Here is a 22,848-nt window from a genome sequence, read left to right as displayed (position 1 = left end):
AGAGAAGCCCATAGGTTCAGGACCCCTCAATCAGTGTAACAGCAAAGCCTAGGATATCCACGCTCCTCACACTGGAGCTACCGCTCAGATATCAGAGCACAGCATCCATAGAGACAAGTGCCCCCTGGTGCCACCTGCCTTTTTACTATGCCAGCACCAAAAGCCTGATAAGGGAGGCTCCCCTGCCTGAAGGAGAAATGTTCTCCAGGAGGAAATACAAGGCTATGCGGGAGAAGACAGTGGAAAGGAGGCTGGAGATCATGCCATCAGGGCGGGCAGGGAGCAAGGCTCCTACGTGTTCTGCTCTGCCTGGGACAGCTGTGAGCCGAGTCCCAGGCTAGTCAGAGAACAAGCAGATTCGACTCTGCGTTTCCAGGCCAGCCCACGCTGACTTGGACGTTACTCAGTCCCGGGCGTGGTCACTCTAGCTCTCTCTGAGTCTGCCTTATTAGAGCCTTAGCAGTCCCCAGACTGGCTTCCTGGTTTAAAGCCCATGCTTGTCACTCTTTCCACTGCCACAGAGAATGGGGCTGAGTGTGCACTGCACTGGCTACCTGCTCCATAGGCTGCTGCCTCTGCCAAAGGGAAGATAAGGCTTCCCTTCATCCACAGCTGCTGCCCAGTGAGGCATACACAGGTAGGGGTGGCGCCCAGCCTCAGAGAGTGCTTTCAGAGTGCCAGGGAAAAGGAGGAGGCAACACCACAGGCATCTTGCTGCAAATAAACAGAATCCACCCTGGAGAAAGGGATGAAACGGGGTTGTGTTGAGTAGTCCAAGGTGGGCAGGAAGTGGGCGTGCTGGTGGCAGGCGGCTGAGCTCTCTGAGGGCATTCTGGCCATTTTGCATAAGCATCACAAAACCTAGGAAACGTATGGTCAGTCAACCAGGAAAAGTCAAGAAAAAATGACACAAGCTGCTTGTCAGATGTGACACATGTGCTCAGTGTGAGGAGCCCGGCCAGTGACATGCACACTCTTATATGCACACACACACTCAGGCATACGCACGTGCATGTGGCATCAATGTCCATGTTGGAAGATGAAGGATGGCCACTAATAATACTCCCCTTTACCTTCCAAGTTTTCAGAAAACCAAATAATTTGTAGTCTTGTTCTACATGCACAGGCTAGTCTAACCTAGACAACCCCATTCCAGGTCTTTGTGGCAGAAGGATGTTAGAACTCACCTTCTCAAGGCCTTCTAGGAAGAGCGGGAAGTGAAAACAGTGGGGAAGACAGCAGGAGGTACATGGGTCAAACCTTTTGTGGTCATGGACAACTTTAAGAATCTGATTAAAATTGAGGGGTTCTCTCTCTTTAGAGAAATGTGCATAGAGTATATTGGTACAATACTGACGTGATTCCAGGGGGTCACGGATCTCCCTCCCCAAGAGCCATGTATGAGTCCCTGGTTAACACACCCCATTGTGAAGGATTCCAAATAGGAACTGAGCTAAACAAAGGCAAAGCACCAACGATGCTGGCATCTCCAGCCACCACTCCCAGAGTCCTCAGCTAAGTGATGTCATCCTGAGGCTCAGAGAGTGATAGATGACAATGTCAAACCAGTGACACATCTCAAAGAGAAACCATCCATAACGCTTTCTCAGAACCACCCATTAGGTTCCAGACTTTCCAGTGTTCAGGGTACCACATTCCTAGGCCAGTGAGAGAGCAGGTGTGGAATGGCTGGATGGAACACCTTGTGGTGACAGTCCCCCGCCATCACAAATAGGAAACCAGCCTATTGTGGGGAGTTTCCCTGCCCTGTTGGAGGAGGCAGCAGCAGAACAATGGGAATGTGGAGAAGAATCCCACATGGAGGGCCCTGCACGGGAACCTTGGAGACAAGCTCAGAATGGACTGTGAGGCAGAGTGCACACTGGCATGCCACTGCAGGTACAGTCTCAGAAGGTGAACTCAAGGGCATGGGGATTGGGGCAACTGTCTACTTCACCTTGCTTCATGTTCATCCATTCACTGAGCTATCATTTGTTGAGCTCCCACGATGTACCAGACACTGGAGAAACAGACACAATGACACGGCCCCGGTCCTCAAAGAACTCACAGTCTATCAGGGGAAACACAGCCCTACACTGCACATGATGAGGCAGTGCCATCTGATGGGTGCAAGCCCAAGCTTCTCTCTGAAGCTGAAATTATACTGCTGGAAATCAGCATGTGTTGAAGAAAAAAACCTTGGGCAGTTGGTGCCAGCATAGTCTGGAGTAGGACTCTCAATCTTGGCTGTGTATTAGAATCACCTGGGAGGTTTTGTTAAACTATCAATGACCAGACCACGCCCCAGACAAAGTAAATCAGAGTTTCTGGGTAAGATCTCAGTCATCAACAGTTTTTAAAGCCCTCCAGGTGATTCCAACGTGTAGCACAATTGAGAATCTCTGGCCAGAGCTTCACATTCCCCGCTTATGTGTACTCTTATCCCAGTGTCCCCTGAATGGAAGCATTCATGATTGAGGAGTTCAGGATCTTAGGGAACAGCCAGGATGGAGTTGGACTCATGAGTAAATTGACTTAAGCAAAAAGAGCTTTCAAACATTGTTTTATGTTTATGTAACTCAGGGACCAGCCCGCTACTGACATCTTCAATTTCTCCAGGCTTTGATTGACGCCACGAACACAGAGAGGGATCACGGTTTGCCTTGCTTACATCTAAGGCCCAGAATCAACTCTTCTGGATTGATTGAATGATGGTTAAACATCTCTTTCCTTCAGGGGGGAACTTTCTTTCCACCCCTAACTGAAAGGGTATAACCTGGTCCCATAGTTCCAGCAGAACAGTCATCATAGTTTAGACAGCATTTCCCAGCATTCCAGGAAATATATGGGATGTGGACTTTTGTTGGTGTTGAGGTACAGGGGGCAGTGATTCAAAATATCACAGAACCAGTAGGAAAAGAGAGTTCAGTAGGAATTAGCTCAGGGAAAATGACACACAGCTGCCTGTCAGGATACTGTGCACATAGTGGGAATAGAACTTCAGGTGCCCCCCCGCCCCCACACACACACACATGATTTTATCAGCAGGCAGCATCATCCAGAACAAAGGCAGCGAGAATAAATTCCTTTAATTTCCAAATGCTCAGAAATGCCTATTGGCCCTTGGTTTGGATGGGTTAAACTAGGAGATTCAGGAGACATTGAATTGGGAGAAGCCACATAGACAGAGTTATATGAGCCAGTCTTGTGCTGGAGAGGTCTGGGTTGGTTAGTGACATTTGGGAGTCAACAGCATAAAGAGGGCATTTCAATCCCCAGACAAGGATGAGCTGCCTCAGGTAGAAGAGACTAAGGAGGGCAGAGGCTGGAACCAAATCCTGGGCTGCCCAGGCTATTAAAAGTTGGGTGGAGGAGAGTGGGCAGACATGGTGGTGAAGGAAAAGGGACACCTGGAGAGGGGCTGGCCCAGGAGGCAAGCAGGGGTCCACGAGGAGGGAGTGGGCAGGGGAAAAAGACTAGGACAAAAACATGACCACTGGATTTGGCAACAGGCCAGTCACTGGGGCCTTGAACAGGGCCATTTCAGTGGTGTGGTGAAGGCGGAGGCTACGGCAGTGAACAGGGGACTCATTCTAGAAGTATTGAGTGTGGTGGGAGCAGAGGAGTGCAGCTGCAGCTGGGGCACATGTGAAAAGGGGAATTTTTAGTGTATATTTTTATGCAGATGGGAATAATTCCAAGGCCAGGGAGAGGGAACAAGGCAGTAGAAAGGAGAAAAAGGGGGTATCCCAAGGAGTTAAGTCCCTGGGAAGATGGGGAATCTTTCCAGAAAAGGGAGGATCTGGCTTTGGTGAAGCAGTTATTTCGTTACAGTTCATGTGCTGAAGGACAGAAATATAGGTTATTCTTTTTTTCTTTTTTTTTCTTTTGAGATGGAGTCTCGCACTGTCATCTGGGCTGGAGTGCAGTGGCATGATCTTGTCTCACTGCAACCTCCACCTTCCAGGTTCAAGCGATTCTCCTGCCTCAGCGTCCCAAGTAGCTAGGATTACAGGCATCCACCACCAAGCCCGGCCAATCTTTTTTTGTATTTTTTAGTAGAGATGGGGTTTCACTATGTTGGCCAGGCTGGTCTTGAATGCCTGACCTCATCATTCACCCACCTCAGCCTTCCAAAGTGCTGGGATTACAGGCGTGAGCCACCGCGCCCGGCCAGAAGTAAAGGTTATTCTACTTAGCTGGGAGGGAGAATACTTCTTGTTCTTTTTCCCCAGGTGGTTTGTGCTTGGGAGGTGCTGGAGAAGTCTCCAACAGCAAGATTCCTGGCAGTGGAACATAGGCAACTTATACTCCCCTGCCCTAAGCTAATCAGAATTTCAAAAGGCATATTTAGATGTACTGTGTCATATCTGAAACAGTTATTGGTGAAGTGTGGGTGGTTTACCACTATCTAGGTCACATTTATTAAAATATAGAAATCTGAGCGCTCTTTAATCCATAAGATGAAAGAAAACATTACCAGACAGCAACAAGACTACAAAGGAATGTTTTGTCAGTGTGGCCTCAAAAACAGAGTTTTAGAAAAAGTACAGCAAGAGTCCCAAACAGCATGAAGAAACCAAAATAACACCCCTCTGCTCTGTTTCTGTCTAACTCATGAAGTAGCGTTCTAGTCTTTACCCCACGAACAGAAGGAGGAGCCAGTCATCCTCGAGAAAGCGAGCGAGAAAGCGAGCGATTATGACTTGTGAAAATTTCTTACAAAGAGTGTTGCAGGGACATAGTTACTGGATTATATTTCTGGAAATGAACTACTAGTGGTGAAATCAGTCTTCCAGAGAAAATTTTATTTGGATTTTTATAACCTTGTATTTCTTCTCAAAAATTGAGGAGGAGATATCCAAGGAAACAGGAAAAAATATACAGAGAAGGACATCGTTTTAGTTGATTCTTGAGTGCCCACAAGTGAGGTAGGAGCAAATATGCATTGATCAAATGAAAGAGGGGAGAGACTTTCATGAGTGTGAGGAAAATGAGGAAAGCGTTCGGCATCTTGCCTTTCTGGAAAGCGCTCGGCATCTTACCTTTCTAGTACCCTCAGTACCGAGTCCAACCTGCACCACACCTTTCCTCCATGTGCATTTCCTTCAACATCTACACATTTGATCACAGGCTGTCTTTCCAGAGCTCTTGAGACACTTCCTGTTCTCTGAACTTTGGCTCCCACCCTTTCCCTCTCCTCCTTAAATTCTCTCCCTTAGTCCCCATGACAATCATCACTTTCCTGAACACATTAATTAATGCTACTTGACCCGAACAGAAAAACATATCCACTCTAGGTTAGGTAAGCAATGACATGGTGCTCTAGGGTGGGCCCACAAGCTCTGTTTGGTTTGTCTTTGCCCAATCATTTCTACATCCTCCTAAATTCAAATCAGACAGGTGGCCCAGAAAGTGCAATGGGCAAGTGGTCTGCTTCCCTTGGCCATTATCTCCAGGACGTGCTGTGGCACCAGGAAGTTCACACACCATGAGAGCTTTCAGTGACATCTGCAGGGCCCTGTGGAGGGTGGGAATACATGGAGAAGTCTGGGAAGCGTCCTTGGCTGAGGCCAGAAGGAGTTGGGAGCTTGCCTGCAAGCCCAAGAAGGTGACTCACTGGGAAACAACCTTATAGATGAGTGATGAGTAGGGATGTGGCCAGGAGCAGCGTGAGGAAAAGACGCCTTTGACACATTCTAAAGCTAAGGTGGCAGGGTGGTTCAGCATTTCTCTCCAGCTTGCCTTGGGCTCTCTCCCAGTCCAGCTTTTGCTCCTGCTCCAGCTCTGGGCCCCGTGGGACCAGCCCTTGGAAGGGAGCTCCTCCCTCCCACTCTCCGCTGATCTCAACCATAACCAAGAGAGTGAAGGAAATCAACTGCTATCTTGTTGTACGTGGTGACCACAAAAACAAAGAGTTGTGCTTGTGGTTGGGAATATCATCTCAGTTGTGAGGATGTGTGTAATCCCGAGTATGCAGAAGTTTGCTTGCGGTTGAAGGTGGGACAGATTACAGACTTCGTCATGTGTTTCTAGGAAACACTGATACCCTTTCCTTGGGGATTATTATTAGACTAAGGATGCCACAGGGGGAAATCCTCAACCACACTGACGGCCTCAGATCCATGCCCCCTTAGCTTGGCTCTGGGGTATCCAGCTGCACCCACACTGGACACTCTGCCAGTCTGCAAGATTGCGGGGCTGCCTCTGCCTGTGCACACTGTGGTCCCCAAGTATGACCACCCTGCTCAGTGCTCGGTACCAGCTAGTCTCTTCCAGAAAAAGGTGGATGGGTTCCAATCTAACTTATAAAACCTATTTCAATACTATTTTTAAAGATGTTCCATTACCAAGAAACTACTAAAAGTTATTACCTATTTGCAGGGTGGTGGGCATAAGGCTGGGAGAAAGAGTTCTCAATATTGACCTTTTTTGTAATATTTGTTTATTAAGATTTTAATCTTTGTGGGTACTTAGTATTTATATTTATGAGGTACATGAGATGTTTTGATACAGATGTGCGATGCATAATACTCACATCATGTAAAATGGGGTATCCATCACCTCATGCATTTATCCTTTGTGTTACAAACAATCCAGTTATACTCTTTCATTTATTTTAAAATGTCCATTTAAATTATTATTGACTGTCATCACCCTGTTGTGCTATCAAATAGTAGGTCTCATTCATTCTTTCTATTTTTTTTGTACCCAATCACTAGCTCCATCTTTTTCTTACTATTACCAGTGAGTTTCGTACGTTCAGATGATTTCTTATTGGTCATTAATGTCATTTTCTTTCTGATTGAAGTACTCTCTGTAGCATTTCTTATAGGACAGATCTGGTGTTGATGGAATCCATTAGCTTTTGTTTGTCTGAGGAAGTCTTTAATTCTCCTTTATATTTGAAGGATATTTTCACTAGATATACTACTCTAGGGTAAAAGTTCTTTCCCTTCAGCACTTCAAATGTGTCATGCCACTCTCTCCTCAGTAAGTTTTCCACTGAAAAGTCTGATGTCAGATGTATTGCAGCTCCATTTTATGTTATTTATTTATTTTTTCTTGCTGCTTTTAGGATTCTTCCTTTATCCTTACCCTTTGGGAGTTTGATTATTAAAAATGTCTTGAGGTAGTCTTCTTTGAATTAAATCTGCTTGATGTTCCATAACCTTCTTGTGCTTAGATATTGGTGTCTTTCTCTAGGTTTCGGAATTTCTCCATTATTATCCCTTTGAATAAATTTTCTGCCCCCATCTCTTTCTCTACCTCTTCTTTGAGGCCAATAACTCTTACATTTGCCCCTTTGAGGCTATTTTCCAGATCCTGTAAGTGTGCTTTATTATTTTTTGTTCTTTTTTTCTTTTGTCTCCTCTGACGGTGTATTTTCAAATAGCCTGTCTTCAAGCTCATCAATTCTTTCTTCTACTTGATCAATTCTGCTATTAAAAGACTCTGATGTATTCTTCAATATGCCAATTGCACTTTTCAGTTCCAGAATTTCGGCTTATTCTTTTTAATTACTTCAATTTCTTTGTGAAATTTATCTGATAGAATTCTGAATTCCTTCTCTGCGTTATCTTGAATTTTTTTGTTTTCTCAACACAGCTATTTTGAAGTATCTATCTGAAAGGTCACACATCTCTGTTTCTCCAGGATTGGTCTCTGGTGCCTTATTTAGTTCCTTTGGTGAGGAGTCATGTTTTCCTAAATGATGTTGATGCTTTTCGATGTTCTTTGGTGTCTGGGCATTGAAGAGTTAGGTATTTATTGTAGTCTTCACTGTCCTGTATGGGCTTGTTTGTACCCATCCTTCTAAGGAGGGGTTCCAGATATTTGAAAGGACTTGGTTGTTGTGATCTAAGCTGTATCTGCTTTAGGGGACACCCCAAGCCCAGCAATGCTGTGGTTCTTACAGACGCTTAGAAGTACTGCCTTGATAGTCTTGAACAAGATCTGGAAGAATTCTCTGGATTACCAGGAAGAGACTCATTCTTTTCCCTTACTTTCTCCCAAACAAACAGAGTCTCTCTTTCTGTTCTGAGCCACCTGCAGCTGCAGGTGGAGTGACACAATCACTCCTGTGGCCACCACCACTGACTGCACTGAGTCAGACCTGAAGCCAACACAGTACTGATCTCACCCAAGGCCTACTGTAACTACTTCCTGGTTACGGCCTATGTTTGCTAAAGGCCCTGGGACTCTGCAATCAGCAGGTAGAAAAGCCAGCCAGGCCTGTGTCCTTCCCTTCAGGGTGGTGAGTTCTAGCCCCCAGGTATATTCAGAGGTGCTGTCCAGAAGCCAGGGACTAGAGTCAAAAACCTTAGGCATCTACCTGGTGTTCTATTATACTGTGGCTGAGCTGGCCCTCAAACCCCCAAAACCAAGTCCTTCTCACTCTTCCCTCCCCTTTCCAAGGCAGAGGAGCCTCACCGCATGGCCACTACAGGCACATGAGGAGTGCTGCCAGACTACCACCAATGTCTCCTTAAGGCCCAAGCGCTCTTTCAGTCGGCTTGTGGTGAATGCTGCCTGGCTTGGGACTCACCCTTCAAAGCAGGGGCTCCTCTCAGGAACAGGGCAGGTCCAGAAATGCCATCCAAGAGCCAAGTTCTAGAATCGGAGACCTCAAGAGCCTGCTTGGTGCTCTACCCACCTGTGGCAGTGTTGGTATCTAAGGTGCAAGGCAAAGTCCCCTATACTTTTCTCTCTGCTTTTCTCAGGCGGAAGGAGTCTCACCCTGTAGCCACCACAGCTGGGAATGTGCTGAGTCTCACCTGAAGCCAACAAGTCTGAGTCTTACCCAAGGCCCTCCCTGTAGTACCTCTGTATCGCTGCTGGCTTCTCAGAGCCCAAGGGCTCTTCAGTTAGCAGGTAGTGAATCCTGCTAGAACTGGGTCCTTTGCTTCAAGGCAGTGGCTTCCCTTCTGGCTCAGGGTGTGTCTAGAAATGTCATCCAGGAGCTAGGATCTGGAAGGAAGGCCTCATAACTCTGACTGCTGCCCTATCCTGCTGTGGCTGAGCTTGCTACGCCAAGATGCAAGACAAAGTCCTTTCCACTCTTTTCTTTCCTCTCCTTAAGCAGAGGGAAGGGGTCTCCTTTAGAGCTGCGAACTGTGTAGCCTGGGCTTAGGGGAGGGGTGACACAGACACTTCCTTAACTGCCCCAGCTGGTGTCTCAATAGGTTGCATGCTCCCCCAGTCTGATGTGTCTGGTCCATGTTCAGCACTAGGACTCACCTAGGAATTGGAGTCCTTGTGGCCTAGACTGCCTTTCAAGTTTATGTAGGACCCCAGAGCACTTTAGTCAATAGTGGCAAGGCTTGAGATAACTCAAGTTCAGACCACTAGGATTGGCAATTCCCTTCTGGCTAGGGCTGATTTAAATGTTCCTTCCACGGGTGGGTGTCAAGAAAGTTTGGTCCAGTTTGTTTTCTGTTGTAATAAGGCAGCACTGAGTTCAGTGCCTCACAAATGCTGCAACCTCCCTCTCCCCAGCTCACAGAGACACGCTCCACACCAAGCCACTGCTGCCAGGTGATGGTGGAGGGGTGGCATCAGTGATCAAGACTTTTTCCTACCTCTTCAGTGCCTCTTTCAACAACGTGAAATTAAAACCACATACTGTGAGTGCTTGCCTGATTTTTCGTTCTTACGAAGGTGTAGATAGTTGTAAAATTGGTTTCCTTGCAGGGAGGAAAATCAGTGGAGCCTTCTATTCTGCCATCTTGCTCTGCCCTAAGTCCCTCAATGTTTACCTTTTTATATTATCTTGCATTTTAAACCATGTGAGCCTATCTATATTTAACTTTTAAAACTGTATTATCTCAGAAATTTTCTTCTAGCCAAGAAATTCTAAAAAAAGTTTAAGTTGCTTGGTGAACAGTACAGTATTCATAGTCATAGGTTCTGTGTCAGAAATGTTGCATGTGCCCTTGGCTTCTGACTCAAGGTGACCTCTCCCTGAAGGCCAGAGACTCTGATTTGTCAGGCAGCAACAGGAGGATAATGTTGTCCCCAGTCTCCAGTAATCTCATGGCCTCTGAGGAAGGTATGAAATGGGTGAAATGGTTCCCTGCATCCCCATTCCTGAGGAGGACTCCAGACAGGCAGAGGGAAGGAGAAATAAACAAGAACCACCAGTACCTTTGAGGCAGACTCACCCATTTCCCACTGGAGACCATCTGCTGGGACTTATTTACCACTAAAGAACTGGAGAACCATGTTGTAGCTCAAGGGGAAAAGCAACCTATGCACTCCCATATGCATTTTTTTTGAGACAAGGGGTTTCACTCTGTTGCCCAGCCTGGAGTGTAGTGATGCGATCTCAGCTCACTGCAACCTCTACCTCCTGAGCTCAAGCGATCCCCTTACCTCAGCCTCCTGAGTAGCTGGGACTACAGGTGCACACCACCATGCCCGGGTAATTTTTTTATTTTTTATTTTTTGTAGAGATGGGGTTTCACCATATCACCCAGGGTGGTCTTAAGCTCCTGGACTCATGCAATCCACCTACTTTGGCCTCACAAAGTGCTGGGGTTAGAGGCGTGCACCACCATGCCTAGCTCTGTATTCATTGTTTTAGTAATCAAGTTTTTCCAGAACATTAAATTTGCTGAAAAAAATGAAAAATTGAAAAGTAGGTATACTAAAACCACGAATTATTATAGGCTTAAATATTTATTTGATTTATATCAAAATTGAATTTATTATAATTTCAGTTGGGCTTAAGTTTATGAAAAATTATTTAAGATTGTCATATGTCAAGAAAATCATCAAACATGGCCATTCTCTCAGCTGAAGTGGAGATAAGCAAAGAAGTAGCTTTGGAAAACATAATGGATGAGTTTGCTTCCACTAAAGCCAAGGGGCACATTTTTCCTTTTGCCTCAGGCTCCAGTATGGCTCAGCCCAGCCCTGGTCTTTATTTTAAATTTTGATATTTTGTTCATCAGATTTTTTTACATTAATTTTGATTTTTTTAAAATATGGCATTAAAATATTGTTTATCTCAATTACTGAGTTTTTGGTGTTCCCTTCATTTTGCACTGGTTTGCCACAGTGAACCACAGCCAATCCTTGCCCAGTGGATTGCTTCCTGGATCTCTGTTGTCAAACTTATATCCTCATTCAAATCCTCCCCAGCAGTCCCCTTAATGCCCATGACTGAGGAGCTGTTTCCCTCAGAGAACTTGTCTCTGCATTACATCCTCATCATTCAAAGCTCTAATCCCTGGAACAAACTTCAGTAATTCTGCTTTGCACCTGTAAAGCTATTCAGAGAATCACCAGCAGTTTGTCCTTCAGCCTTGGCTGGAGGGAGTATACAAATGTAATTCTCTTAATCTCTTGCAAGGCCTTTAATCATTCCTAATGCACGCTGTCTGATTGGGCCTGCTAATGAAGCCGTTCCCTGACAAGGGGGATCAAAGGAAGAAAGAGTGACACAGAGAGTGACACTGACAATGCACAAACAACTTAGACCCAACTCCCCCAAGCCCCTTCTAGTCTGCCCCCATTGCCCCTGCAGAGGCCACTCTAGCAGAAAGCGCACTAGAGTGGCTCCTTTCCTTTTCCCCAGTTGACATCCTCCCCCGCCAACCAGATGTTTTACAGCTGGAAAGGGGCATAGGCGGTTGTTTCCTTTGTAAAGAGTTGTAGTATGAATATAATTTCCCACACACTGACTCATGTGACTGTCACTCCATCCCTAGACTCCAGCACACAGTTCCAACTCCTTTGCTGGCTTGGGGGTTGGGATGGAAAAGCGACTTTGATCCTGTAATTTAAGTTACTCTGTGCCTCAGTTATTCACTCCTGTAGGCAGGCAATAGACTCTGAGTGCTCTCACAGTCCCTTCCAACCACAGGACTCTGCTGGGCTAGTATGAGAATCATCTGGACAGAGCTGCAGTGTGACACACTGCTTCTGGGTGTGCAGAATCAAAGGAAAATGCTTATGGGCACTCCAGCTGACCTAACCACCTCTGACTGTCATTTTAGTGTCATTCAACTTTATTAGGGCTATTTCTCTGAGCATTTCTTTCCATTAAATGTTTCTGCTTATTTTGGCCAGTCTGTCCATTTTCCATCTCGACTAGGTTCCACTTATGCGAAGGCAGAGAAGCCTCATTCCTCCAGGTCCCTGCCACAATGGCCCAGCATATGGAGTGTGACAGGTGAGAGTGTGGGCTCTGCAACCAGGTGGACCTGGTTGAATCTCAGTCCCACTATTTGCTAGCTGGATGGGTAGCTGGGCAGATTACCTAAGCAGTCTGTTGGCCCCAGATTCCTCTTGTGTAAAATGGGATGCTGATATGTGACTCAGAATATTGTGAGAATTACAGATCAGGTGCAGAGCTTGGTGTTAAGCACTGAGTAAAGAATCAAAAGATATTAGCTGTGGAGTGCATAAATGAACCTTTGCATGATAAAAAAAATCACCATACTGGAAATACATGAGTGCATTCTTGTTCATGAATTCTAACAATACAGAAGTATATCAAGAAAAAATGAAAGAATCCTTTCATTGACTGCCCCTCTTCATCTTCCTCACTTCCTCAACAATAATAATAATTCTTTATTTCTCTCTCCTATTTTGAAGAGAAAAGTTAATTATCTAATATGTGAATGTATTCTTACTGTAAATATCTAAGTGATTGGAAGCATACCACCCCCCAAACTGGAGAACGTTCCCTTCAGCACCCCTTTCACTCTTAGTGCTGCCTCTGGAGGTAAGCACTCCAGAGAATCTAGGTAGAGACTTCTTATCTCTACTCTATTCATTTACACACACACACACGCACACACACATAATGTACACACACATATTTATACATCTTTAAAAAATATACCTATAGCTTTTTCACAAGATGGCGCCAAAAGCGAAGAAGGAAGCTCCTGCCACTCCTAAAGCCAACGCCAAAGCGAATGCTTTAAAGGCCAAGAAGCCAGTGTTGAAAGGTGTCCAGAGCCACACACAGAATCCACACGTCACCCACCTTCTGGAGACCCAAGACACTGTGACTCTGGAGGCAGCCCAAATATCCTCAGAAGAGTGCCCCCAGGAGAAACAAGCTTGACCACTATGCTATCATCAAGTGTCCGCTGCCCACTGAGTCTGCCATGAAGACAGAAGACAACAACACTCTTGTGTTCATTGTGGATGTTAAAGCCAACAAGTACCAGATCAGGCTGTGAAGAAGCTCTAGGACATTGATGTGGCCAAGGTCAACACCCTGATTCGGCCTGATGGAGAGAAGAAGGCATATGTTCCACTGGCTCCTGATTACAATGCTTTGGATGTTGCCAACAAAACTGGGATCATCTAAACTGAGTCCCGCCGGCTAATTCTAAATATATGTATAACTTTTCTCATATATATATATACACACATATATACACCTTTAAAAACATCTTTTAATATTGCAGAATTAAACTACATTTGCTATTCTGGAACTGCTTTTTCTCACTTAGCCATACAATTCAGACATCTTTCCATGCCAGTACACACATATTAATCACAATTTTTAAATGGCAATATAATATTTTATAATGAGATATGTACAACAGTTCCCCTAATCCATGGTTTCACTTTCCAGAGCTTTAGTTACCCATGGTCAACTGCAGTTTGGTTACCCATGGTCAAACTGCAGTTAAATGGAAAATTCCAGAAAAAACTCATAAGTTTTAAATTGCGCATCCTACTTAGTAGCATGATCAAATTGTGTGCCATTCCACTCTGTCCAACCTGTTATGTGGATCATCCTTTTGTCTAGCATATCCATGCTGTCTACACCATCTGCCCATTAGTCACTTAGTAGCCATCTCTGTTATTGGATCAAAAAATCATAGCATGTATAGAGTTCAGGACTATCCTCAGTTTCAGGCATCCACTGGAGGACTTGGAACATATCCTCCATGGATAAAGGGGTACGCTCCAATTACTTCTACTGGTAGACATTTAGATTTTTCTCACAGTTTTTCATTATCATATAAATAAATACCGTTAAGCTCTACAGGCTGAGAACAAAGCCATTCATGTTGGCAGCTGCCCCCATGCAACCTGGAGGCAATCCCTCTCCTATATTGTAGAGAAGCACTTTCTGGGTCTGAGCAAGGACTTTTTTGAGATTAGAGGTCACATAGATCCTTGCACCAGCATGTCTAAAGCCATGCTCATGGCTGCCATCAAGGTCCAGTTCTTCGAAGGCGATATGGAAGGGGTGGGACTCAGGCAATCTAAATCCTTCACAGTCAGACAATAGAAAAAGGAAAGATATCTACAGGAGACTGGCTTGCAGTTTACCTTGAAAGACTGGCCAAGAAATTGTAAGTGATATATACAACTGTACTTCTCAGGTATTTGAAGATTGGAAATATGAACAAATGCAGATTTTAGGCATGAGTCATTGTCCAGTGCACACATTAGAAAAAACACACAAAAAACCATCACTTGACTAAAATACTGAATGACAGCAGGTGGTAGAGTTGTTGGATGATATGTCTGCACATTGTAGGCCCTCCGTGAAAATCTGCTGAATGAATGAATGCATTTGTCTGATGTAGAGCCAACTCCAGCTTATTCCACCTTGATTTTCTTTACAGGTTTACCTCATCATTCTACCAGAATCAGAGAAGTGATAAGGAAATGTCTCACATCCATTCTAGCCTGAGACTCTTCCTCTTCCTCAATGCATGCCTGGGTCAGTATCATTAAAGGACACTGTCATTCCATATGTTCCCAAGTTGGAATGAGTAGCCTCAATTGTGTTAATTTGAATATGGCTTCAATATCGCTTTGAGAATGTTTCTATATTCGTGTACCATCAAGCTTATAGATGTCACTGAGACAAGGGTTATCTTATATCATTAAATATGTACAGATTCACATTATATGTTCAGTCCTACACTGTGACAGACACATATGGAGTCTGCCCAATAGAAACTCATCATCTTGTTGGGAAGAAACTTTCTTCACATCTGAAATTACTAGTGAGTTAGGTAATGTACAATATGTACTGTATCAATCAAGGTTCCAGTCAGGCAAACAGGAATCATGGTAGATGTTTTAAATAGAGTGTTTCATACAGGAAATTAGTTACAAAAGTGTTAAAAGGGCTGAAAGAACAAAAATGTAAAGTAAGGTAACCAGAGAATAATAATGACAGGAAAATGGTAGTTGGGAAAGGTGGTGTTGGAGTTCAAGTGTACATGCTGTTGCTTTGTTTGAGGTGCTGTTACAACTGCTGACGGTGCTGGAACCACTGAAGAGGGACCACCCAGGCTAGAGCTGTGACCATTGAGCAGAGGCTGCTTTGGCTGAAGCTGGGGTCATCAAGGGGTTTCAGAAATGTTCAGAGGTGCCCCCAAAGCAGAGACGGGGAAAGAGAACAGTGGCTTCTCTTCCTTTTCCATTTCTCTACCAGAGCCTCTTACTGGAAGCCAGCTGGCAAGAGAGCCTGGGAAATGTAGTTTTCAGCCTTACAGCCCAGAGTCAGAGGGATGAGTGTGGGGCTGAGAGACAACAGGCTAAAAAATCAACCCAGATATTAAATGTTGTGATACAGGTGATTGAACAAGACAATGTATAATAAGGGAGTGAGCTTAAAACACAGCTGGTATAAACAAAGCTGTAGAAGAGAGACTACAAGGTGCACTGAAGATAGCAAGAAGTTTCCACAACTCTATCAGTGGGAATGTTCTGGATATGAGTGAAGGAACCAACCTCAAACATGCTACAGCTACAAAAGAGGACTTTACTGGGTTGCATGATTGTGGAATACAGGGTATTCACTGGCTCCAGGGATGGCAGGATCCAGGTCTTGAATGATGCTGCTAGGTTCTATCTCCTCAGTTTATTGACTTTGCATGCCTCGACTTCATGCTTCCAACAGACGAGATGGTTATCCCGACTCCCATCTTCCCAGCAGGTTGACCTCATGAGGAAAAGTCATCCTGTTACATCTGGCAGGTCACATCCCTGACCCAATCTCAATAGCCAAGAGGAACGCCACTGTGCCTCACTCCACCACATGGAATAGAGCAGGAAAAGTCCCTCACCGGAACAGTGGGCAGCTGTTAACATGTGAAGGAAGATGGGCAAGTGAGCTGAGCGAGGAAAAGCTATGGCCTCCGTGGTCTTCCATATGCACTACAACAGGACATGGGCTGGCTGTGCCCTCGAGAAACTGCTATTTTGTCTGAAACCTGAAGAAGATATAGGATCATTCTTTTTATTTTGTTTTAAATAGGGTCTCCCTCTGTCACCCAAGTTGGAGTGCAATGGCGCGATCTTGGCTTACTACAACCTTTGCCTCCAGAGTTCAAGTGATTCTCCTGCCTCAGCCTCCCAAGTAGCTAGGACTCTAGGCACCTGCCACCACACCTGGCTAAGTTTTTAATTTTTGTATTTTTTTTTTAAGTAGAGGTGGGGGTTTCACCATGTTGGCCAGGCTGGTCTCGAACTCCTGACCTCAAATGATCCACCCACCTTAGCCTCCCAAAGTGCTGGGATTACAGGCATGAGCCACCACGCCCAACCAGATCATTCTTAAACCACAAATAAGCCAGTGTAAATTGATTTCCTCTGAGCGGTAATGCTCACGAAATATGAAGAGTCTTGGTCCAGGGCATCTCCCCATAGTACCTGGGGTATTCTGAGCACACAGGGCGTTCTCCACACATAAAGTGGTGTCAATAGCTGCCGGACACAGGAGAGGCAGCTCAGGCTACTGCAGTCACATGGTAACGTCATGTGCCATAAACACATAAGAAAGCCAGGGTAAGCCCCCAGGAAGCTCCAGGGTATCAACCAGAGTCCCAGAAGGAAGACGGCATACCCAAAGGGTTTAGCTGAAGGGATTTTAATGAGGGAATGATTTATAGAGAGGTGGGAAGAGTTCACAGAACCACAAAAGATGGTGAGGTACCCAGGAACCTCACCATCCTGGGACTATGTATTCATAGGTTTGTCACCAAATTTTTGCTAAAACTCAAGGTGCATATTATTGGGGTGCTATTTGGCATATAAAACATTCTGTCCAGGAAGTTTTGTAATATCATGTCAAGTTAAATACAATTCATTGCAAATAAGAGGTACAAGGCATGATATAATGGCAAGCTAGAACCAAACAAAATTTGTGGACCTGCTAAAACATGGGAGAACAGCACAGGCCAGAATACAAAGTGATTAAGAGTTCAGGCTTTGGTGCTGGAGTCCCTGGGTTCAAATTATTACTAGCTATGAGATCATAAGTGAATTTACTCATGTGTAAAATAGAGGTAATATTGCTTATTCCATAAATTGTTATGAGTATTAAAGGATCAAATATAATATTTGTAAGATGCTTAGAACTTTACTGGCACATAAATACTAGCATTATCGACAAAATTATACTACTCGTCCTCTGTTCACTCAATACATATATAGTCAGGAGCCACATAACAATGTTTCAGTGAATAAGGAACCACATATACACTGGTGATTTCATAAGATTATAGTATCATATTTTTATGTATCTTTTCCATGTTTAGATGTGCTTAGATGCACAAATACTATTATGTTACAATTGCCCACAGTATTCAGTACAGTAACATACTGTAGGTGTTTGTAGCCTAGGAACCGTAGGCTAGACCAGATAGTCTAGGTGTGTAGTAGGCTACACCATGTAGGTTTGTGTAAGTATACTCTGATGTTCTCATAACAAAACTGCCTAACAACACATTCTTCAGTATGTATTCCCGTTGTTAAGTGACACATGACTGTGTATTAAATATTTACTATAGGCATCATGCTAGGCTCTGGGGATAAGTGGTAAGTAAAAAAAAGACCACATTTCCTCAAGGACTGGGGAGAAAACATTAACTAATAATCGCACGCAGATATAAAATCAAAACAGTGTGAGTGGTGGTGCTTGGAGCCATAAGAGCTGGTAATAACTATTCAGGGGTAGGCCTTCTTGAGGAAGTGACATTTACCCATGACCTAGATGAGTTCGCTAGGTAAAGTTCATTAGGTAAAGATGAGAGGGGGGAAAATACCAGGCAGAGGAAACACTATGTCCTCTGTGGCAGAAAGGATCATGGTAGGCATATTAGTCAGGACCCAGCCAGGAAAGCAAAACTTACTCTAGGTGATTTGATAGAGGGAATTTCATACGGGGAGTCAGAGGAGTTGAAAGAGCTCCCAGGGGAACCCTGAGAGTAGCAACTCCAGGAAGCTGGGACTACTGTATTTGTCTGCTAGGGCTGCAGTAACAAAGTGCCACAGACTGGGTGGCTTCATGCAGAAAGTTATTGTCTCAGAGTTCTGAAGGCTGGAAGTCCAAAATGAAGGCGTCAGCAGGGGTAGTTCCTTTTGAGGTCAGTGAGGGAAGGATCTGTTCCAGGCCTCTTTCCTTGACTTGTAGATGACCATTTTCACCTATGTCTCTTCACATCGTCTTCCCTCTATGTGTGTCTATCTCTGTCCAAACTTCCCCTTTTTATAAGGACACCATTCATATTGGATTAGGGTCCACCCTAATGATCTTGCTTTAATTTGGCTACCTCTATAAAGACCACCACCCTAAATAAGGTCACACTGTAAAGTACTGGGGGTTAGAACTTCAACACATGAACTTGCAGGGGAGACACAATTCAAACCATAGCACCACCCTGGAAGCTGGAAAACAAGGAAAGAAACAGTTTCTGGAGCTTAAGACAAGATAAGCTGGAACCAAGATGGGTAGCAGGGATCACAGAGAGATGGTTGTGTAGTGGGAACTGCAGCCACAGAAGAGACTCCTGAGGAAGAGAAGCAGGAGGAGAAATACTCTGGCTTCTCTTTTCCTTTCACTGCCAATATCTTTTGCCCTCCCCCGCTCCCCACTGGCTGAACTTCACTGGAAGGCAGTTAGCTCTGGAGCCTGGAACAGCCTCCAGTGACACAGAGCAGATTGGGGCGGGGGCGGGGGGGAAAGGGTGGACATCGCTCTGAGAGCAACAATGCAAGACCCATGCAATGAGTTTGTGAGGCCGAATGGACGCCAGGTGGCTGCAAGAGAGTCTGGCACAAGGTGCACCTGGAGAAGGAAGTAGAGTCCAGGTCAGGTAGGAGTTTGGTCCACAGGCTAAGAGCCATAGAAATATCAAAAGGTTTTTAATAGAGCTGGAGGAGAGGAGGTGACATGATCAGAGATGTGTTTTGAAAAGACTTATCTGGCTATGAAGTGGAGAGTGGGTTGAGGATAGTGGGGCAGATCAGTTAGAAGGCTAAGCCTAAGAGAAAGCCTGTTTTAGAAAAAGAGGGACGTCCTGCTGCCCCTCTCTTTCCCTCCAGTTTTCATACCCTCCACCTGGACTAGACAGGTGTATCTGCCAGTCAAAGCCACCCCTCCCCTGGTGTAGAGGCCCGCTCCAAGCTCTCATTGCCAAGTGTCCTTTTTCTAGATCCTCTCCTGGTTCAGTGCCTTTCTCTCTGGGCAGTCCTTCCCATGCTGCAACACTAATTCTTCTTTTGTCACCCACCTGATGCAGGGGGGTCCTTGTCACCTATCTTGCCCACCACTCTGGCTTAATGGTGCTGACTGAGTCCACGGCTTTGGTGGCCACCCATCCGTTGCTGCTGCTTCTCAGATCTGTATTTCCAGACATGATTTCTCTCTTGAGAAAAATCAGCCTGCCAGGTATCTCCACTGGAATGTCCAAAGGAATTGGAATCACGAGCTCAGCATGTCTAAAATTGAACACATTATCTTCCCCTTGTATGCCGACCCCTATAACCTGCCCTTCCTCCTGTGTCCCCTATCCTCCTTATGTCCCACCCCCACTCCTGTTTGAATATTTCACCAGAAACAGGAGTGGGGTTGGGACGTAAGGAGGATGGGGGAAAGGACATCATCCTAAACTCTTCCCTCTCACTCTCCCACATCCCATTGCTGTCCAATTCCTGTTGACTCTGTCCTAGATATCTGTCAAAATCCACTTTTCCTGCTACTTCCCTAGCCCAGGTCCTCATTTTCATCTGGGTTCATGCAGTGGTCTCCCAGCTGGCTTCCTGCCTCAAGCCTTGCCCCGGCCAGTCCACTTTTCCTACAATCCAAGTGACATCTATCAATGTAAATAGATCATGTCTTTTCTCTACTTAAAATCCCTTCAGTGATTTCTTATCATCCCCAAGTCAAGTCTGATTACTATCTCTGCACAGTGCCCAGCCCACAATAAATGCTTGGTGATTAAATGAATAAATGACAAACCAATACAGAAAAATTGCTAAGTGTGGAAATGAAAGAAAAGATGCCCTTTATTTCTCCTTTCCGACTGTCCAAGACTCAATCTGGAACTGTCCTTGGGTATTTGTGTTGTACTTCTCACACTCTACTAAACCCATCTACTTACCTGTCTGTTTCCTACTGGGATGTTCCTTGGTTGCCACTATATCTCCTAGCACAGTGCCTGGAAGAAAGTAAGTGCTCAAAAAATATGTGATGAATGAATGAATGATAAGGAGAGGTCTGGGATGGGGCTGACTATGAAATGCTTACTAGGAGCAGAGTGTGTCTGTCCTGGATCCAAAGCACTGGGGGAACCAGGATGGGTAGAGAGGCTGAAGGCAAGCCCTTTAGGGGAAGGACAGCAGTGACAAAGGCTGAAAGATCAACAGCAATACATTTTTCTCAGGAGACTTCTTTGGGGCAGTGTTTTCTAAGTTGGGTTCCACGGACCACTCGTCTTGTAAGATGCTCTATCTAGGGTTCTATGTCAACTTAGCAGGTAGAAAAATGCAGCCCATACCCCTTGTGTACATCAGCATCTCAAAGAGTCTGAGAAGTCCTGCAGTTGAAAAACCAACACTTTAACCCTTTTAACTCAGTATTTCCTAAACTTATTCCATAAGTCTGAATATACAAAAATAAAGTTTTTTGCTTAATACTCAGTAACACCCCCTTCCACAAGACATGGTGGAAAAAATAGTGTTTGGTGGTTATGAGTATTTTAGAAAAAGGGCAGGAGACGCTTGAATTTCCCCCAGCGTGCCTCAGGTGAGCACTGTGGTTATAGCCACTTGATGAGAACAGTCAGAGGAAGGCTGCTCTGGGCCATCAAGCGCAGATTGTATGGGGCAGGTGAAGGCTTGGGGCAGAGACACCCCTGAAGGGGTTGTAGTGAACATAGTACCTGGTGCTTTTCTGGCCCCTAAGCCCATGGGCTTAGAAAAAATTCAGTCAGTGCCAAGGAGGACCCCAAACCCCATCATTGTTTCACAGTGTTCAGTATGGCCTGTACCTCAGGGTGATCACTTCATTTTGCTCTTTTCTCTCCAATGCTCTCAGGGTGGAGGGAACTGGGAGGACCTGTCTGATCACAAACAACCCACCAGAGGAGGCCCTGCTGCTCCTGGAGGATGCTTCTGCCGGAGTTCTCCTAGTTCCTTGCAAGGAGCCCTGGAAAAACAATCCCACCCTGGGTCTACCATAGTCTCAGGGACTTTTAAACCAACGCTCAGCTAGAAAAAAACCTCAGGCAGTTTGCGGATAGAAGAGGAAATAACATTAAGAGCCTGCCATATGTTGAATGTTTACTATGTCTCAGTAGAATATTAATGCTTTAGGTTCTTACAGAAGCCTTCCAAGGTGGGTACTCTTATTATCCCCTTTTTACTAATGAAGAAACTGAGACTTAAGGAGGTTAAATACCTGGTAAGTAGATAGAGTAGGGATCTGACCTAAGCTGTCCGACTGTAGGGCTCATGCTCTCAGCACTGTTTATCCTGCTTTCCCAGGAAGCTACAGAGGCCCTTTGGTACTCCCCAGCTCTCCTTGTTTTCCTGCTTCTAAGCATCTGAGTGCATCCTGATAGCTGTGGACAGCAGAGATTTGGAACAGGAGATTGAGGACATCTCATCTACTACCATGCTTAGCACATAGTAGGCACTCAACACATGCTAGACTCTCCCCACTTCTTGTTGCTTCTCGGCACCAGGCTTCACTCTGGACAAGAGTTAACATCTCATCCTTTACCCATGTCTTCTTTGACTGAACATCTGGCTATTAGTGGGAGATGTGTCAAAGAAGTATTTATTCATCATTTCATCCAAGAATACTGCCAGAGCGCCTGCCCTGTGCCAGGCTCAGCCAGAGGCTGGAGATAAAGACATGAATGAGACCCCTGGTGAGGGGTGAGAGACAATCAAAGGGCTCATTTCCATAGAGGATGAGGGGGATTAGCACCTGGGTTGGGCAGGGCACAAGATGGAGCAGGGTGATATGGTTGGCTTTGTGTCCCCACCCAAATCTCATCTTGAATTGTAGTTCCCATAATCCCCATGTGTCATGGCAGGGACCTGGTGGGAGGTAATTGAATCATGGAAATGGTTTCCACCATGCTGTTCTTGTGATACTGAGTGAGTTCTCATGAGATCTGATGGTTTTATAAGGGGCTTTTCCCTTTTTCACGTTGTACTTCTCTCTCCTGCCACCATGTGAAGAGGGCCATGTCTGCTTCCCCTTCTGCCGTGACTGTAAGTTTCCTGAGGCCTCCCCAGCCATGTTAAACTGTAAATCAATTCAATTAATTCTCTTTTTTTAATAAGTTGCCCATTCTTGGGTATGTTCTTATAGCAGCATGAGAACGAACTAATACACAGGGTGACATGAGAAGGCTTCCTGGGAGACAGTGCCTGAGCTGATCTCTGATGAGAAAGTAAGAGGAGGACATTCCAGGTACAGGGAACAACATGTGCAAACACACAGGCTGAAGTAAACAAACAGGAAGCTGTGAAAAAGGACAGTGATGAATGACTAGACCAACTGGGTAATTTTGACCCCCAGGGGACATTTGGCAGGAACTGGAGACTTTTTGTTTGCTA

At 45.2% G+C, this 22,848-nt stretch overlaps 1 long non-coding RNA gene across 1 annotated transcript; it reads left to right on the top strand.

Annotated features, from left to right (window-relative positions):
• Positions 1-18,990: 18,990 nt before the first annotated feature.
• On the top strand, positions 18,991-21,600 carry LOC105543529. Its single transcript, XR_001006634.1, has 2 exons — positions 18,991-19,091; positions 21,314-21,600. It is a non-coding gene; the product is annotated as an uncharacterized LOC105543529 (long non-coding RNA).
• The last annotated feature ends 1,248 nt before the right edge of the window (positions 21,601-22,848 follow it).

Source organism: Mandrillus leucophaeus, unplaced genomic scaffold (genome assembly GCF_000951045.1).
Source record: "Mandrillus leucophaeus isolate KB7577 unplaced genomic scaffold, Mleu.le_1.0 Scaffold285, whole genome shotgun sequence".
Taxonomy (NCBI): Eukaryota; Metazoa; Chordata; class Mammalia; order Primates; family Cercopithecidae; genus Mandrillus; species Mandrillus leucophaeus.
This window is presented reverse-complemented; position numbering and strand designations above follow the sequence as displayed.